Genomic DNA, 8,519 nt, shown 5'->3' with positions numbered 1-8,519 from the left:
AGATGCATGATGGCTATATTCTCTTACTTTTGTGAAAAGATTTGTGAGGTATTCATGGATGATTTCTCCGTTTATGGATCCCCCTTTGATGATTTCTTGAGCAACCCTGAACGAGTTTTGCAGCGATGCAAAGATACTAGTCTTGTTTTGAATTGGGAGAAGTGCCACTTTATGGTTAATGAAGGCATTGTCTTGGGGCATAAAATTTCTGAAAGAGGTATTGAAGTTGATAAAGTTAAAGTTAATGCTATTGAAAAGATGTCGTGTCCCAAGGACATTAAAGGTATAAGAAGTTTCCTTGGTCATGTCAGTTTTTATAGGAGGTTCATTAAGGACTTTTCTAAAATCTCTAGGCCTCTGACTAATTTATTACAAAAAGATATTCCTTTTCTCTTTGATAATGATTGTGTAGAAGCATTTGAAATACTTAAGAAAGCTTTGATTTCTGGACCTATTGTTCAGCCACCTGATTGGAATTTACCCTTTGAAATTATGTGTGATGCTAGCGATTATGCTGTAGGTGCTGTTCTAGGGCAAAGAGTTGATAAGAAACTAAATGTTATTCAATATGCTAGTAAAACTCTAGACACTTCCCAGAGAAGTTATGCTACTACTGAAAAAGAATTCTTAGCAGTTGTATTTGCATGTGATAAGTTCAGACCTTATATTGTCGATTCTAAAGTAACTATTCACACTAATCATGCTGCTATTAAATATCTTATGGAAAAGAAAGATGCTAAACCTAGACTTATTAGATGGGTTCTCTTGCTTCAGGAATTTGATTTGCATATTATTGATAGAAAGGGAGCTGAGAACCCCGTTGTAGACAAGTTGTCTAGGTCAGAGAATGTTCTTGATGACCCACTACCTATTGATGATAGCTTTCCCGAGGAACAATTAGCTGTCATAAATGCTTCTCGTAATGCTCCATGGTACGCTGATTATGCCAATTACATTGTTGCTAAATTTATACCACCTAGTTTCACATACCAGCAAAAGAAAAAGTTCTTTTATGATTTAAGACATTACTTCTGGGATGACCCACACCTTTATAAAGAAGGAGTAGATGGTGTTATTAGACGTTGTGTACCTAAGCATGAACAGGAACAGATCCTACGCAAGTGTCACTCCGAGGCATATGGAGGACACCACGCTGGAGATAGAACTACACATAAGGTATTGCAATCCGGTTTTTATTGGCCTACTCTCTTCAAAGATGCCCGTAAGTTTGTCTTGTCTTGTGATGAATGTCAGAGAATTGGTAATATTAGTAGACGTCAAGAAATGCCTATGAATTATTCTCTTGTTATTGAACTGTTTGATGTTTGGGGCTTTGATTATATGGGACCTTTTCCTGCCTCTAATGGGTATACACATATTTTAGTTGCTGTTGATTACGTTACTAAGTGGATAGAAGCTATTCCAACTAGTAGTGATGATCATAACACCTCTATTAAGATGCTTAAAGAAGTTATTTTTCCGAGGTTTGGAGTCCCTAGAGATCTCATGAATGATGGTGGTTCACATTTTATTCATGGTGCTTTTCGTAAAATGCTTGATAAGTATGATCTTAATCATAGAATTGTATCTCCATATCACCCACAGTCTAGTGGTCAAGTAGAGTTAGTAATAGAGAGCTCAAATTAATTTTGCAAAAGACTGTTAATAGATCTAGAAAGAATTGGTCCAAGAAACTTGATGATGCTTTATGGGCTTACAGAACTGCATATAAGAATCCTATGGGTATGTCTCCATATAAAATAGTTTATGGAAAAGCATGTCACTTACCTCTCGAACTAGAACATAAGGCATATTGGGCCATTAAAGATCTCAATTATGATTTCAAACTTGCAAGTGCGAAGAGGTTATTTGATATTAGCTCACTCGATGAATGAAGAACCCAAGCATATGAGAATGCCAAGCTGTTTAAAGAAAAAGTTAAAAGATGGCATGAAAAAATGATACAAAAGTGTGAGTTTAACATAGGTGATTATGTGTTGCTATTCAACTATTGTTTAAGATTTTTTGCAGGAAAACTTCTCTCTAAATTGGAAGGGCCTTACGTTATCGAGGAGGTCTATCGTTCCGGTGCCATAAAAATCAATAACTTCGAAGGCACAAATCCGAAGGTGGTGAATGGTCAAAGAATCAAACATTATATCTCAGGTAATCCTATAAATGTTGAAACTAATATTATTGAAACCGTAACCCTGGAGGAATGCATAAGGGATACTTTCCAGAACGTTTCAGACTCCGAAAAGGAATATGTATGTGGTACGGTAAGTAAACCGACTCCAAAATAGTTCTAACAGAAAATTTTCTCCGTTTTGGAATATTTAAGAAAATAGGAAAAGAAGAAGTAGTCCGGGAAGGACACGAGGCATCCATGAGGGTGGAGGGCACGCCCTCCCCCCGGGCACGCCCCCTGCCTCATGGGCACCTCGTGTGCTCTCCGGACTCCGTTTTCTTGCACGATTCTTCTTTTGGTCGGTAAAAATTCATTATATAATCTCTCGAAGGTTTTGACCATCGTATCACGCAAAAATCCTTTGTTTTTGTTTTGAGCTGTTTCTGCCGCAGATTAGAGCAATATGTCGTCCCAGGATTCGGAGGGAGAAAGCTATGTGGTTGATTACCCTACAGACCCTAAGGTCTACGGCGACTTGGAGCATTGTAGCTGGACCACTGAGGAAGAAGAATACTACGAGCCTAAGGGAAAGGAGGAGAAGAGCTTAGATGAAGATGAAGTCCCGTTACCTCAACCTGGGGATATGCATGTGGAGTTTAAAAACTCAAGCCTCCCTGATAGGGCAAAGAAACCTAAGATCGAGTTTATCCCTTTTCGTCTCTTGCAGGAAAACAAACAAGAACTATGCAAAAGGATATTAAGCCTTGAGCAGGAGATCGGTGATCTAAGGGAGGAAAATTCCATTCTCAAGTGCAAATTAAGGAAGAAGCCTACATCAGCAACAACTCCAACACCACCACTTCCGAAGAAGGAGACATAATCATATGGGTATGTGCACTCCCTTTGGCAACTGCCAAGCTTGGGGGAGTTGCCCCAGTAACGTATCACCATCACACTCCTATGTTTACCGTTTTTCTTAGTTCTATCCTTTTGGTAATATCTTGATCTAGTAGAATAAAGTTTTGGTATGAATTAGTTTTGATTTGCCTTGTGATTCCTCTACGTAATCGAGTCTGTGAGCTATATATAATAAAGATTAGTGTTGAGTCAAGGGCTTTGCATCTTGCTATGATCTTGAGTGCATAAAAAATGATAAAAAGAATAAAAGAGTTCATATCGATCTTATGGATAGTAATGACTTCACACATAGAAAGTATGAGGCATAAAAGTTGTTGAGAGTTGGCAAACATAGTTTTGGTCATCGTTGCAATTAATAGGAAGTAATAAAGAAAGAGAGGTTCTCACATATAACACTACTGGAATCTGGCAGTTTGCCATCTGCCATGGCAGATGGCAAAGGCATGGTCGGCGAATGGCAAAGGCTTTGCCATCTGCCAGCAGATGGCAAACCAGTCGTCCGAAACCCTGCCGGTAAAGGCTTCTTTGCCGTCTGCTGGCTGATGGCAAAGAGCCTGTGGCTTTGCCATCTGCTGGCTGATGGCAAAGAGCCTGTGGCTTTGCCATCTGCTGGCAGATGGCAAAGCCTCTTAACGGGGTTAGCCCCGTTAGAAGGCTAACAGCATACTTTGCCATCTGCCAGCAGATGGCAAAGGCTGCAGGCTGTTTGCCGTCTGCCAGCTGATGGCAAAGAGCCCAAATAGGCCAGCCCAAACATGACACGTGGCCTCTTTGCCATCTGCCAGCTGATGGCAAAGCTCTTTGCCATCTGCCAGCTGATGGCAAAGCTCTTTGCCATCTGCCAGCAGATGGCGAAGTGACTATATTGCCCCATTTAATTTTGATTTTTCTTATATCAATTCATTTTCACAGAAATCAAACACAAATATATTTATATGACCAATATAGCATATTCAACACATATTACCAATAGTCATGAACACATATGTATCCAACCATGTTACCAATAGTAGCAAGTTTCATCCGTACATATACATAGTTTCATCAATATTACACAGTTTCATCCATAGGTAGCAAGTTTCACAAGGTCAAAACAAAAACTAAATACAAGAAAACATACTTCTTGGACCCTGAAAACAACGGACAGCGGTTCTTCCACTTGAAATCAACACCATGGCTCACAGGCAGAATACTGGCAGTAATAATCAAATAAACTATACAAGGAGTTGTTTCGATTCCACAACAAGGATCAAAACATGCACAACCATGTCTTATGTTGCAACTGAACAACACATACTACAGCCATCAAAACCAGCAGATTGACAGGTTAGAGTCAATCCCACCATCTCATTTACTCCTCCCTTCCCTTGAGAAAAACAAAATTCTTTACAAATAAAATAGCCAGCACATGGAATATATTTGCTGTGCTCTAAGCATCTCAACTCAGCGTCAGTAGTGATGGCACAACACACATACCTTGGTTTTTACGTGCTCTTTCTACTTGACATCCTTGTTATACTTGTCTTTGTGGAAGTCCATGATCTTGCAAGCAGGATGGTCCTATTTCCGATGGACCTGCATGGGCGGTGACAAGATAACCATGAGAAATGGAAATGCTGACAGTCGCGCACAAACAATTGAAGAAGAATCTCAAGAAAATGCTAAAACTTGGGCTCAAACAATTGAAGAAGGAAATGCAGCACTACCTCAACCAGGTGCAAGCCCATCCTGGATACAACTTTATGCCCTCGGTACAACATTATGACCTGCAAAGTTGAAACATGATATGTGAAAGCCTATGATCTTGCAAATCAACAATATAACATGTTTGTTAACGCACAACAAGGAAGCTTCAGTTCAAAATTATATGATGTTGCACACTTTCAAACGTGGCTCTGTTCTAAGCATTCCAACTCAGCTTCAGTTGTGGTGTGACGACAAATTTACCCAAGCAGGATGATTTTATCACATACCTTGTTCTTTTAGGCGATCTTTCTCCATGGCATCCTTGGTATACTTGTCTTTGTGAAAGCCTATGATCTTGGAAACAGGAGGGCCTGATTTCCCAAGGACCTGCACATGCGGCAACGAGAAAACCATGAAAAACAGAAATTCCGACAGTTGCGCACAAGCAATTGAAGAAGAATCTCAAGAAAATGGTAACACTTGGGCACAAACAATTGAAGAAGAAGGAAATGCAGTGGTACCTCAACTGGGTTCAATCCCATCCTGGGAGCCATCCGAAGAGCATCCTGGGCACTACATCATGCCCTGCAAAAAATAAGAAGCATGCCATGTTCAGCATCTGAATGTTGAACCGAGCAGGTTCAGGTTTGTGCAATCCCGTGTCAAACTCCCTAGTAGATGCATTGATAGTTGTACATTTAATACATGGTTAATTTAAAGCGATCGCCATCACCAAAAAAACAAATATTTTAGGCGAGTTAAACAGTGCAAATCACAGTGGACACATGAATCGTGCAGATGTGATCCTACCACTTCACTTGTCCAAACTTAAGATGATGACTACACACAAACACACACACGCACACGCATATGCTTGGTCGTTGCCAAGTAACCAAGCAAGTTCAGGTTTCATTTTTTTTCTTGATAAATCTCCTCCTAAAAGAAAACAGCATCTTCTTATTACTAATTGGAGGCACCTTTTAAGTACTCTAATTAATCCACATCATCAAAATTAATTACACCGTTGGATTTTGAAATTTACGTACAGGATAGAATGAAAACTTGCGTAACACAAATGATCCTGTCCCATTGAAAAACGATCTGACACGACCCACGTTAGTGAAACAAACAAAAAAAATCCTCCAGCCGTTCCCTCGAAATAAAAAAGTAAAACGTCCAGATCAAAAAAAGAAAGAAAAAGGAAAGTGTCATCACCTAAAAAACTTCCAACGAAAAAGGAGAAAGAAAACCACAATCCCGTAAAAAAGGCTCCATCTCAATAAAATACTCTGCCGGTTAAAATATTCATGGAGTCCTCTACATGGACGCTACCTCCTCCTCCTTAAATTGTGCTCTCCTACCTATGTTCGCTGGCGGTGATTATTTCCTCCGTCATATAGAGTCCGCTCGGCAACCATGCAATCTCTTTTTCAACTACAGCAACCCATCAGGTATATCAACCTCAACATATGAATTTCAATTTCCAAGTACAGTAATCAATCATGTATACGTACATGATTTTATCTCATGATACTGATTTAGCAGGTACTACCCAATCAAGCAATCTACGCATATATACTCTACAACACGATCTACACATGATATGTTGATTTAGCATGTACAATCTACTCAAAAAATGCATATCCGGATATCCTGATCGTATTCCACTTTGACCTTTCAGTCGTATTTCAGTTATATATGTCAAGTACAGATGTGGAAGCCGTCGAGACCGGCGGCAAGATGGCACCGGTGCTGTGCGGCAAGAAAGACTTGGATCGAGTCAAGACTCAATACTAATGGATATACTCAACAAGATGACCAACCTAGGAAATCAGATTAGAAGAAGATTAGGTGGTATTTTCTATTTATTTATTTTTGATCCTTTTTGAGGAATCAAACTAAAGTTTTGACTTCTTGGGTTGGCCTTATTAGGCCACTTAAATTGTGATTCAGTTTTCATTGGTGAGTTTTGTTGGTGCAGATAGCACAGGGGCAGCCGGTCAATGTCCCAGGAAAGAGTAGTACATCAGATCATGTTTCCCATAAAGGGTGTACAAGCAAACAACATTTGATGGGTGTCGTACACAAAAACAAAATCAGCAGGCAACATTTTAAATGTGTCCATGATATCGAATATAGCAATGACATCCATGTAACCTAAGAAAATCCAGATCTACATCCTGCATGTCCACAAGTTCTTTTTTTTTAACAAGTTTGAATCCAGTCCACATTTGTACTTCTATGCTTACTACTCTTTTGCAAGGGAGCATGCCGTTCTTCTGCAAGGGAAAGCCTATCTGCTTTCACTAACTAATTGGTCAGCATGTGGATGAGCATGTAATGCCCGACAAAGATAAAACACTCAGGATGAAGCGACCCATTTTCAGGAAGCAATACCGTGTAACAACCAGCTCTAATAGCTCCTGTTGTATGCCGCCGTGCGCTAGCTTCATCCGATGTCACAAGCTCCATGTGGTTTATACATTCTGTCATAAACAATGACTATGATAGCAAAGCAACCGTCAGTGAAAATGATATTAAGATGTATGGACCTAGATGATGCCCTATTTGTCGCCTTATATCTGATGTGAATTGTAGTTACAATAATTTTGCTAGCCAGCTCATAGATGTTGAAGAAAAATCTTTGCAGTAAGGAAACTTCAAACCATACTTCCATGGCATGACAAATGAGAGCACTCATTTCTTGAACATTTGCACGTTTAAGAACTGCCCCATATATATTGGAAATGGTGGCGTATGAATGAGCCACTTAGGTTCTCCTAGTCATTTAAATCTATATCAACTATCAGAACAGCTTGAGCCATCCTGGAAAGTGTGGGTATCCATGTTCTTAAGTACCAACTAATCGTACGAATCAATGTTACATACCTCTAAAAGAAAATGAACAAATTGTATATTGGCTTTTAATCCCCAGGTGCAAGAACACATGACCGCTCCAGCTCAAAGTCCAGTTCCCCGTTCGTCTCTGGAACTCACTGCTAGAAAAAGGCACACAAAACTGTAAGCATAAATAGAATTTCTCAGCTCTATCCAATGCCAATAAAATGCTTCAGGACGTTTGCATGAACTGCATACAACTAAACAACACAAAATAGGGCATCTACATCCAATGGAGGGAACCAAATAAATTACCTCCAGATAATTTTTCAAGGCAGATGTCGTGACCGTGAAGAAGTGGACTCCCAGGGTGAGGTCGTTGGCCTGATGCTATTCAGTCCTCATATGTCACAAAAATAAATATTTAGCAAAGACAGTAAGGAAAGGGAAGCACCCTTCTGCTAGAGCACTGCTTAGAAGAATCTGAACAAATATCTATATTGCAAAATTAATATAAACATACTGGAAACGGCCACCAATCAACTTTCTTCCTGAAAATCAGAACAGAGAGGAACATAGTGGAGATATAACGGGACATACACATGAAGGGCGTGGCATATCTGCTTGGAGGTTCACGACGATGGCCGGATGAACTCGTAGTGGTTAAGATTTGGCGACGGAGGATGTTGACAAGTCGAGGTGCCGGTTGTAGGAGTCGAAGTCGAAGCGCCGACCGGTGTCAGAGGAACGATGCCACTATGGTTGGCTGGCCAGAGGAGGCGAGTGGAGAGGTCGGGACGGCGAGTGGCCGAGGACGGCGACGGCGAGTGGAGAGGTCGCCGCGGGGGACCGCACGCACGCTCCCTCCCCGACGGACGGCGACGGCGAGTGGAGAGGTCGCCGCGGGGGACCGCACGCACGCTAGGGAAAGGGGGGGCCTCTGCGGGCG

General features: G+C 40.8%; 1 long non-coding RNA gene across 6 annotated transcripts; it reads right to left on the bottom strand.

Annotated features, from left to right (window-relative positions):
* Positions 1 to 4,053: 4,053 nt before the first annotated feature.
* LOC119338401 lies at positions 4,054 to 8,513 on the bottom strand. 6 transcript variants are annotated; one of them, XR_005163967.1, is made up of 9 exons: positions 8,171 to 8,513; positions 7,886 to 7,960; positions 7,622 to 7,728; positions 7,130 to 7,234; positions 5,254 to 5,317; positions 5,020 to 5,119; positions 4,753 to 4,812; positions 4,523 to 4,621; positions 4,054 to 4,412 (listed from the first exon to the last, which is right to left on the bottom strand). It is a non-coding gene; the product is annotated as an uncharacterized LOC119338401 (long non-coding RNA). The 6 variants fall into 6 exon arrangements; XR_005163970.1 differs by having other exon boundaries at positions 4,054 to 4,407; XR_005163968.1 differs by having other exon boundaries at positions 4,054 to 4,621; positions 7,622 to 7,731.
* Positions 8,514 to 8,519: the final 6 nt, after the last annotated feature.

This window comes from Triticum dicoccoides, chromosome 7B (genome assembly GCF_002162155.2).
Source record: "Triticum dicoccoides isolate Atlit2015 ecotype Zavitan chromosome 7B, WEW_v2.0, whole genome shotgun sequence".
Taxonomy (NCBI): Eukaryota; Viridiplantae; Streptophyta; class Magnoliopsida; order Poales; family Poaceae; genus Triticum; species Triticum dicoccoides.
Note: the sequence above shows the minus strand (reverse complement) of the source record. Positions and strands in the feature narration are given on the sequence as shown.